We start from the raw sequence: 11,895 nt of genomic DNA, 5'->3' as shown, positions 1-11,895 counted from the left end.
TGTGGATTAATCAACCCGTAATCCATATCAAATGCTTTTTAAAAACATTCATATCTCTGAAACTCTAACTCCAAACTTAACATGTCATATATATAATTTGATTAGAAAAATATGTATAATTTGAATATGATCTTAGTTCACCTGTTAACCATTTTCAAAATGCTTTTTGGGGTCAAGAAACCTTAATCAATACTGCATGATTTGCCTTTCTTTTGTACTGGTGCAGATTTGGATTGGAAATTAACACCTCAGCAAAACCAGATTGGAGGCGAAAGAACCCATCTATAACCACGCATGCACGCCTTGTCAAAACCTCACAGAAAAAACAAATTTCTCATTCAAATGTATTGTGATTGAACACATTCAAATGTGTTGTGATTGTGTGAGCACTAAGACCATCATAGGCAAGGGTGGGAGGGAGGATAAGAGGAAACATAGATGTGATGCCATGTGTTGAAATAACGGACGTGGACCTATTAGCGTCTTGAGTCATGATTACTGGGTTTGGGATGTATGGTTTTCTTTTCTCCGTTGCAACACACGTGCTCTTTTTCTAGTAAAAAACAAAAAAAAGATGTGTTCCTTCTCCCCAAATCTCATATACTCCTTTGCCCAGGACGTCGTCCTCTGCCTCCCCTCACCCACTCCCTCCGGATGCTCGCTCACATCTCCTATCAGTGCCCTTGCCCATCGCCCTTCACTTGCAATTGTTTCATCGATTCCAAGGGAACCATAAGAGGGTCTTGTCGAGTCCCCAAGCACTCCCACCAGAACCGCAAGCCCCATCACCTTCTCCGATGAGTACTCCCGCCACAATAGGAGCTTATAACAAGATACCAAGCAAATTAAAAAGAATGACAAAATCAAACATGTTTTCATGATTATTATAGTCACATATTTATGTCACATCTAGATTATTATAGTCACATATTTTTTCTCTAATTTATTGGTTTATTATAGTCACATATTATAAACATTATAGTCACAACTCTGAACTCTTTTATGCATGATTATTATAGTCACATATTTTTTCTCTGATTTATTGGTTTGGTTTGGCCAACTAGATTGATTTATCTTGCCGTGGGAAGAGGTGCTTTGTAATGGGTTTGATCTTGAAGTTCTCAATCCCAGTGACAGAAAGGGACATGACACTTATGCATCATTGCTATTAAGGGTAAAAAGATGGGGTTTATTCATACATGAGTTTATCTTGTCTACATCATGTCATCTTGCTTAAGGCGTTACTCCGTTTTTCCATGAATTTAATACACTAGATGCATGCTAGATAGCGGTCGATGCGTGGAGTAATAGTAGTAGATGCAGAATCGTTTTGGTCTACTTGTCTCGGACGTGACGCCTATATATGATCATTGCCTTGGATATCGTCATAATTATTTGCTTTTCTATCAATTGCCCAACAATAATTTGTTTACCCATCGTATGCTATTTTCAAGAGAGAAGCCTCCAGTGAAAACTATGGCCCCATGTCTATCTTTTATCATATATTCTTTGATAAAATAAAAAACAAAAAATACCTTGATGCATTTTTTTCGTATTTTTGTTCGATCTATCTATCAAAAACTATACCGTTTAATCTTGCTCATAACCGATGAGGGATTGAAAACCACTATATGCATTGAGTTGCAAGTATTTGTTGTTTGTGTGTAGGTGATGTTTACTAGTCGTTGCTTGGTTGTCCTACTGTATTGATAACCTTAGTTTCATAACTGAGGAAAATACTTATCTTTACTGTACTGCATCATCCTCTCCTCTTCGAGGAAAGTCGAACGCAACTCAGAAGTAGCACAGACCACCCTGTAATCAAGTGATAGCTTCGCCACTGCTTATTGGTGTGTCGGCGGACCCTGGCAGCGGTCTTGTCGATGCAGAAGCCAGCAGTAGGCCATGCCACCAATCACTGTGACTACACGCTCTAGTCCTGGTCCAGGTGTGGCCCTCGTCCACGTCCTTGGCGCCAAGAAACCTCTGGTGCCTGGAATTAAAGGTTTGACCTTTGCGCTCGGCGCCGCGCCCTTTTCCCCATTAATTAAGTCCAGTTCGACTAATTCACATCTACATGCTTTTTAAGGATGTCACATCTAAACTCCCACAACCACAGATATATAATGCAGCAATAATAAAAAAACTAGGACAAAAAAAAGACCACAAACAAAGTGATCATGAGGTTAGATGTGACATAACTATGTCACATCTAGATGTGTCCTAGATAGACCCAAGTAAGTCTTCGTCCTCACGTGTCCATTCATTGATGGGGCTTGTAACGGGTTTATTATAGTCACATATTATGTGACTATAATAATCTAGATGCGTCCTCATGGCACCGCGGCTCGCCGTCAAGAGGTTTCTTTGCTATTAGTGACTTTAGAGTGACTCTTTGTTGCATGTTGAGGGATAGTTATATGATCTAGTTATGTTATTATTGTTGAGAGAACTTGCACTAGTGAAAGTATGAACCTTAGGCCTTGTTTCCTAGCATTGCAATACCGTTTGTGCTCACTTTTATCATTAGTTACCTTGCTGTTTTTATAATTTCAGATTACAAAAACCTATATCTACCATCCATATTGCACTTGTATCACCATCTCTTGTCCGAACTAGTGCACCTATACAATTTACCATTGTATTGGGTGTGTTGGGGACACAAGAGACTCTTTGTTATTTGGTTGCAGGCAAGCTTTTAAATAGCATCCGCTACCTCCGCTCTTGCGGCCGCAATAGCGGTAGCGTCACCCTGCCGCTATTAGTTTATGGTTGCGTTGGAAAATAGTGTGCTGTCATGATGCGGGCGCAATATCACTTGTTAGACCGCTATATCGTCCGCTATCCGCAATATCGCCCGCTATATAAGTCCTTGTTGTTCTGTTGTGTAATCTATTTTGGTAAATGTGTCTTGCTCGCATGGTTGCACAACCAAATATTGTTCAATTATAGTTTATATTCTTATATAACTGATGATTTCTCAAATTAAGTGTCATATTTTTTGTCAATGGCCTAGAAATATACACAACAATCTCAAATTTATGAGTGTTTTTTAAAAATTGGCTATGTGGACATAGTGCCCGCAATATCACCCGGTATCCACATTCCGCTACACGAACCTTAATCCGCAACCAGTCCGCTATCCGCTATTTAAAAGCTTGGTTGTAGGGTTGTTTAAGAGAGACCATCTTCATCCTATGCCTCCCACGGATTGATACACCTTAGGTCATCCACTTGAGGGAAATTTGCTACTATCGTACAAACCTCTGCACTTGGAGGCCCAACAATGTCTACAAGAAGAAGGTTGCGTAGTAGACATCAAGCTCTTTTCTGGCGCCGTTGCCGGGGAGATGAGTGCTTGAAGGTATATCTTTAGATCTTGCAATCAAATCTTTTAGTTTCTTGTTTTATCACTAGTTTAGTTTATAAAATAAAACTACAAAAAATGGAATTAAGGTTGCCTCATATGCTTCATCTTTTTAATCTCTTTCGTGAAAATGATGGGAAGGAAAATTGTGCTCAAGTACTAGAAGAAGAATTACATAGAATGCTTGGCATAAAATGTGTGAATGATGAGCTTGATTACAATGTTGTTAGTATGAGCTCTTTGAATATCCATAGTACTAATGATGATTGCACTAGTCATGATGAAAATGTCTCTTATAAGCATGTCAACTTTTATGGAGTGCATAGAGTTTGCAAGTACGCACCAAATAGGGAAGATAGATTTTGCAAGAGGCATAAGTATTTATAAACTAAATGGTTGCAAGAAAGGCTAGATGTTTATGCTGAAAATTTAAATTTCTTAGCCATCCTTGTGAACTTTGCAATGAACCTGGCCATTTAAATATCCAATGCAAATTGTTTCATGATCAAATCGTGTCCAAAAATTGTGATGACTTGATTTCCCTTGCGCATCATAATGAACTTAGTTTGCTTCTGGATTATGAAGAAATGAAACATATAACTAAGGATATTCCAGAATTTGCCCTTGATAAAGTTCTTGATTTTGATCTAGAGGAAATTTATATGTATTGTGCGGTGAATTGCACTGAAAATCCTTATATTGCCAATTACATAAAGACAAGAAAACAAATAGAAGATGAAGAGAATACTAATGAAAGGGAAGAGACTTCCCAATATCCTCCTATTATTTCTTATGATGAATCAGGTAACAAGGAGGAGCCTTCTATTCAACCAATCTCATTAATAAGGAGCTCCAAAAAGAGGATTAAACCCACACATAATGTGAAGAAGAAAAAGAAAAGGAAGAGGAGCAAAGGTAAAAAGGTATCCCTCCCAAATGATGTTGCTCCTATTACTCATTGTGATGATGATAGTTGCTATACTATTGGTACTACCATACTATTAATGATGAGAGTGATTATGCTTATGATATGCAAAGGCCCAAGGTTTGGGATGATATTTTTGATGAGAATGACATGTTTGAGAATATATTTGCTGTAATTAATGTTTGTCCCAAGCTTGGGGAGGCTATGTTTAATGAATACGATATTTTTAGCCTCCCAAGTTTCGATGAGCAAATTTATTATGATGATAGCATGCCTCCTATTTATGATGATTATTGTGATGACACTTATGCTATAAAAAGTAGTGATGACTATATTTATAAAACTTGTCATGATTATGATTACCCTTTTTCTAAACATTACTCTTTTAATGTGGAAACAATCTATAGTATTCGAGTATCTTATGATACTCCCACTATTCCGAGTGAGAAGAATTTTGTTATGTGGACAGTAATAAAATTTCTATGCTTGTAGAGTATGAAAAGAATGCTTTAGGTGATGGTTATATTATTGAAATTATTGATGATGCTACTGAAAATTATTATGAGGGAGGAATATATGCTTGTAGGAATTGCAATAATATCAAGTTTCCTCTCTATGTGCTTAAAATCTTGAAGTTATGCTTGTTTTGCTTTCCTATGCTAGTTGATTCTTGTTCTCATAAATTGTTTGCTCACAAAATCCCTATGCATAGGAAGTGGGTTAGACTTAAATGTGCTATTCATATTCTTCATGATGCTCTCTTTATGTTTCAATTCTTATTTTTTATGTGAGCATCATTGAAATCATCATGCCTAGCTAGGGGCGTTAAACTTTAGCGCTTGTTGGGAGGCAACCCAATTTTATTTTTGTTCTTTACTTTTTTGTTCCTGTTTAGTAATAAATAATTCATATATCCTCTGGTTAGATGTAGTTTTATGTTTTAATTAGTGTTTGTGCCAAGTAGAACCTTTGGGAAGACTTGGGTGAAGTCTATGTGATCTTGCTGTAAAAAAATAGAAACTTTTGCACTCACGAGATTAGCTGCCATTTTTTACTGGAGAGTGATTTTAGGTTGATTATTTTTGAAGATGATTAATAGACAAATTCCTCAGGTCCACCAATTTATTTCAGAAATTTGGGAGTTACAGAAGTATTCGAATGATACAGATTACTACAGACTGTTCTGTTTTGGACAGATTCTGTTTTCTACGTGTTGTTTGCTCATTTTGATGAATCTATGAGTAGTATCGGAGGGTATGAACCATAGAGAAGTTGGAATACAGTAGATATTACACCAATATGAATTTAATGAGTTTGCAACAGTACCTAAGTGGTGGTTTATTTTCTTATACTAACGGAGCTTACGAGTTTTCTATTGAGTTTTGTGTTGTGAGGTTTCAAGTTTTGGGTAAAGATTCGATGGACTATGGAATAAGGAGTGGCAAGAGCCTAAGCTTGGGGATGCCCAAGGCACCCCAAGGTAATATTCAAGGACAACCAAGAGCCTAAGCTTGGGGATGCCCCGGAAGGAATCCCCTCTTTCTTCTTCGTTCATTAGTAACTTTACTTGGAGCTATATTTTTATTCACCACATGATATGTGTTTTGCTTGGAGCGTCATTTTGTTTTATTTTGTTTTGCTTGCTGTTTGAATAATATCCCAATATCTGGAATTCTTAAATTTTAGAGAGTCTTCACATAGTTACATAATTATTCGACTATTCATTGATCTTCACTTATATCTTTCGAAGTAGTTTGTCATTTGCTCTAGTGCTTCACTTATATCTTTTTAGAGCACGGTGGTGGTTTTACTTTGAAGAAATAGATGAACTCTCATGCTTCACTTATATTATTTTGAGAGTCTTAAGCATCATGGTAATTTGCTTTGGTTATAAAATTAGTCCTAATATGATGGGCATCCAAGAAGGATATAATAAAAACTTTCATATAAAGTGCATTGAATACTATGAGAAGTTTGATTCCTTATGATTGTTTTGAGATATGAAGATGGTGATATTAGAGTCATGCTAGTGGATTAATTGTAAATTTGAGAGATACTTGTGTTAAAGTTTGTGATTCCCGTAGCATGCACGTATGGTGAACCGTTATGTGATGAAGTTGGAGCATGATTTCTTTATTGATTGTCGTCCTTTGTGTGGAGGTCGGGATCGCGCCATGGTCAACTCCTACCAACCCTTCCCCTAGGAGCATGCGCGTAGTACTTTGTTTTGATGACTTGTAGATTTTTGCAATAAGTATGTGAGTTCTTTATGACTAATGTTGAGTCCCTGGATTATACGCACTCTCACCCTTCCACCATTGTTAGCCTCTCTTGTGCCATGCAGCTCTCGCTGGTACCATACACTCACCATATACCTTCCTCAAAACAGCCACCATACCTACCTATCATGACATTTCCATAGCCATTCCGAGATATATTACCATGCAACTTTCCAACGTTACGTTTATTATGACACGCTCCATCATTGTCATATTACTTTGCATCATCATGTAGTTGACATCGTATTTGTGGCAAAGCCCACCGTTCATAATTCCTCCATACATGTCACTCTTGATTCATTGCACATCCCGGTACACCACCGGAGGCATTCATATAGAGTCATATTTTGTTCTAAGTATCGAGTTGTAATTCTTAAGTTGTAAGTAAATACAAGTGTGATGATCTTAATTATTAGAGCATTGTCCCATGTGAGGAAAGGATGATGGAAGCAATGATTCCCTCACAAGTTGGGATGAGACTCCGGACGAAAAAAAAGAGAGAAAAAAGAGGCCATAAAAAAAGAAAAAAGACCCAAACAAAAAAAGAAAAAAGAAAGAAGAAAATGAGAGAAAAAGAGAGAAGGGGCAATGCTACTATCCTTTTACCAAACTTGTGCTTCAAAGTAGCACCATGATCTTCATGATAGAGAGTCTCCTATGTTATCACTTTCTTATACTAGTGGGAATTTTTCATTATAGAACTTGGCTTGTATATTCCAATGATGAGCTTCCTCAAAATGACCTAGGTCTTCGTGAGCAAGCAAGTTGGATGCACACCCACTTAGTTTCTTTTTGAGCTTTCATACACTTATAGCTCTAGTGCATCCATTGCATGGCAATCCCTACTCACTCACATTGATATCTATTGACGGGCATCCCCATAGCCCATTGATATGCCTAGTTGATGTGAGACTATCTTCTTCTTTTTGTCTTCTCCACAACCACCATTCCATTCCACCTATAGTGTTATGTCCATGGCTCACGCTCATGTATTGCGTGAAGATTGAAGAAGTTTGAGAATACTAAAGTATGAAATAATTGCTTGGCTGAAATCGGGGTTGTGCATGATTTAAATATTTTGTGTGATGAAGATAGAGCATAACCAGACTATATGATTTTGTAGGGATAGCTTTCTTTGACCATGTTATTTTGAGAAGACATGATTGCTTTGTTAGTATGCTTGAAGTATTATTGTTTTCATGTCAATATTAAACTTTTGTTTTGAATCTTATGGATCTGAATATTCTTTCCACAATAAAGAAGATTACATTGATAAATATGTTAGGTAGCATTCCACATCAAAAAATTTGTTTTTATCAGTTACCTACTCGAGGACGAGCAGGAATTAATATTGGGGATGCTTGATACGTCTCCAACGTATCTATAATTTTTTATTGTTCCATGCTATTATATTATCCATATAGGATGTTTTATATGCATTTATATGCTATTTTATATGATTTTTGGGACTAACCTATTAACCTAGATCCTAGTGCCAGTTTTTGTTTTCTCCTTATTTTTGAGTTTTACAGAAAAGGAATACCAAATGGAGTCCAATTGACGTGCCAATTTTTGATGATTTTTTATGGACCAAAAGAAGCCCCTGGAGTGAAAGAGTTGGGCCAGAAGTGTCCCGGGCTGCCCACGAGGGTGGGGGTGCGCCCAGGGGGGTGTGCGCGCCCCCTGTCTCGTGCACTACTAGAATCAGCTTCTTTGTCGTCCGCCATGGCAGACAGCAAAGGCATAGATCCCGGACGGCAAACTTCTTTGCCGTCAGCCAGTAGACGGCAAACTGTCCATTTGAACAGGTGCCAGCAAAGGCCTTCTTTGCCGTCCGCTTCCTAGAAACGAACGGCAAAGGATTGTGCCATCCGCCATCTGAGGCCAGCAGACGGCAAAGAAAACGAACATCAGTGGGGTGGTGTCAGAGCCGTTAGGGGGTTAACGACGCTCTTTGTCGTCCGCCAGCGGACGACACTAAGTCTAAGCTCTTTGTCGTCTGCTGACGGACGGCATAGAGCTCAGCTAGGCTAGCACTGGGAAGCTGCGACATGGCTAGCTATGCTGTCTGCTAGCAGACGGCAAAGATTCAAAGGTCTTTGTCGTCCGCTGGCAGACGACATAGCTGACCAAATAGGCAACCAGTGTTCCCAGTGTCTACACGTAGCTGCCACGTGTCCTCTTTGTCGTCTGCTAGCAGACAGCAAAGCTCTTTGCCGTCTGCTAGCGGACGGCAAAGCTCTTTGCCTTCCGCTAACAGATGGCAAAGAGGCTATATATCCCCTATTTTTATTTATATCCATTTAATTTCACTGGAATTCACACACAGATATACATATTTTTTTTTCACAGGCTCAACAGACATATGATGTATCCGGCACATAGCTCCATCCATGACAACATATATACATACATAAGAAAAATAGTTTCATCCATACATCTTACACTAATATCACAATGTTCATCCAACACATTGTTCCATGCATCCATATAACAAGTTCCACATTATTCTTCGATACAAACGAAAAGAAGAACAGAGACTTCATCCATGCAAGCTTCCATATAGTGAATTAAATCTGCAAAATGGGAAACAAGAAAGTTAGAAGAAGAAGAGGAAGAAAACTAGAAGAAGAAGAAGAAGAAGAAGAAGAAGAAGAAGAAGAAGGAGAAGAAGACTAGAAGAAGAAGAAGAAGAAGAACTTCTAGTCTTCTTCTTCTTCTTCTTGTTCTTCTTCTAGTCTTCTTCTCCTTCTTCTTCTTCTTCTTCTTCTTCTTCTTTTCTTCCTATTCCTTCTTTTCTTCCTCTTCCTTGGTTTTCTTCATCTTATTATGTCATTTGTGGACGAAATAGGTTAAATTATGTCATAAATGGACTAAATAGGCTAAATAAGAAGAAAAATGCTATTTTTGAGCTAACGTAGCAAATTATGCCATTTTTGACCTAACTAAGCTTATTGTGTCATTTTGGAGGACAACAAGCTAAGTATATGACATTTATGAGGTTAGCAAGGTTATGAAGCCATTTACGAATAAAAACAAGTAAGAGGAGAAAAAAAGAAGAATCTTCTTCTTCTTCTTCTTCTTCTTCTTCTTTTCTACCTATTCCTTCTTTCCTTCTTCTTCCTTGATTTTCTTCATCTTATTATGTCATTTGTGGACTAAATAGGCTAAATTATGTCATAAATGGACTAAACAGGCTAAATAAGAAGAAAAATACCGTTATCACGGAGGTATAGGAATGGTCGGGGCTGCGCCATTGTTAGACGAAGGTGAAGGACCGGTCGGGGTTCCGGCATTGGCAAACTCGGAAGGATTGGTCGATGCTTGTCGGGAGCCATGCTGAAACAAAGATCATTTCCAATAATGTCTCGTTAGCATGATGCAAACTGAAATGTGAATAGTAGTAACTAAGGACCATTCAAATCAAACTCACCATGGCCGCCGGAGCAATCTAGGGCATCGGCGGAGGGGCCTGACCGTTTTTCTCACACATGGTCTGCACATTTGGTTCTCACGAGTCAGTCATATTAGTTAGTAATGCGAACATTACGTGCATGATTGGACTAATATGCACAAGAAACGTACCACGATGAGCTCGTATAGGGCCCGGTGAGACACCTCATTCCGATTCCTGTCCTCCTCCAATAGCTTAGCCGTCCTCTCCCCCCTCTCCCTCTCCCTCTCCACCGCCTTCCTTTTTGCCTCCTCCAAAAGCGCCTGGGTCTTCAATCTGTCTTTCTCAACCGCTGCCTGCAACACAGCACTCCTCGTTAGCATTATAATCATTGACGGACGCACACACAATGTAATGGAGGAAAGGTCAGACAGTCCGTATAACTGACCGCCACGGCGAGCTCCACGGGCCGTGCACAAGGCATTATCTCAGGATCAGAGCTACTCAGGCGCTTCTTGATCTACGGGAGAGTCTTGGGACAACGTTTCAGTCCATCAGCAATGGCTTGAGAGCCATGGGACCTCCCGCCACCAGATATCATCACCAGCTCTGTATCAAAAGGATCCTGGCTCGGGTTAAAGTCCTCCTCCCCTTCCCTCACCTTCCCCTCATCTCTGTACTTCACAAGCTTGTGGTGGGAGGATATGTTGGTGAAGCTCTCTGGATGATCTAGGTCAGACTCCGTGAATGCCTTGGCCTTCTTGTATGGGGCCATATGGGCCATGCCATAGAGGTCGAACAGACTTGGCACAGGCTTCTTGTAGTACTACGCCTGAGAGAGAGGAACAAAATATTAGTTAAGGGCTCAAGCTAGCATTAAGAATGATATTGCTATGTAAATAGGTCATTTTGGAGCTAAGAAAGGTTATTATGTCATTTTCGAGGAAAATAAGCTAAGTTTAGGTCATTTTCGAGGTAACCAAGATTATTATGCCATTTTTGACCAAAGTATGCTAATCATGTCATTATTGAGCTATCCAAGGTAGTTATGCTATTTTTTACCTAACTATAACATATTTAGGCATTCTATAGAGCTATCTAAGGTTATTATGTCATTTTAGAGCTAATTATGTCATGAATGAACTAGCTAAGATTAGTTTAGGTCGTTATTGAGCTATCGAAGGTAGTTATGTCATTTTTTAACTAACTAAAGCATATTAAGTCATTTTATAGAGCTAAGGTTATTATGTCATTTTAGAGCTAAATATGTCATAAATGAACTATCCAAGGTAGTTATGCCTTTTTTAACTAACTAAGCATATTAAGTCATTTTGGAAAGGATAAATGCTACCATGAAGAATGAAATTGCATGAATCATGTAGCAAACCACATACCCAGTTATCCCCGTACTCAAACAGGTTGGAGCTCCCTTGATGGTGTGGCACACCTTCCATTTGGTCGCGCTTATCCTTGGCCCTTTGGTGTTCGAGTAGCCATTGGGGAGAGCACCACGCATCCACCAACGCCTCCCAACAGTCCATCTTATCGACACACCATCTCGGGGGCACCTAAGTGAGTAAAGAGAAATTTCAGCGCTATGAATCAAATCAAGAAAACTAATTTCAAGGCCTTAAGAATAGGTATAATAACCGCCAAGTACTTCTCCCTACTCAGAAACTTGTTGCGACACTTCTTCTTGGCCCTCCTAATACCCTGCGAGGCATAGTAGTCTCGAACGGCCTGCACCCGAGCCTCGTGCCATAAGTTCTGAAGTAGGCGCTTGCACTCGACTTCGACAACCATAGCCGCGGCCTCCTGTTCTCCCTCTGAAACCCTGTAGAAGGTCTACAATCAAAGAAGACAACAATGATTAGTATAATCACTAGCTAGGTAGTGTTCATTTTTAATTCTGTAAAGGAGAAATTACCCA

This window comes from Triticum dicoccoides, chromosome 3B (assembly GCF_002162155.2).
Source record: "Triticum dicoccoides isolate Atlit2015 ecotype Zavitan chromosome 3B, WEW_v2.0, whole genome shotgun sequence".
NCBI lineage: Eukaryota > Viridiplantae > Streptophyta > Magnoliopsida > Poales > Poaceae > Triticum > Triticum dicoccoides.
The sequence above is the reverse complement of the archived record's forward strand: the minus strand, read 5'-3'. Positions refer to the sequence as shown.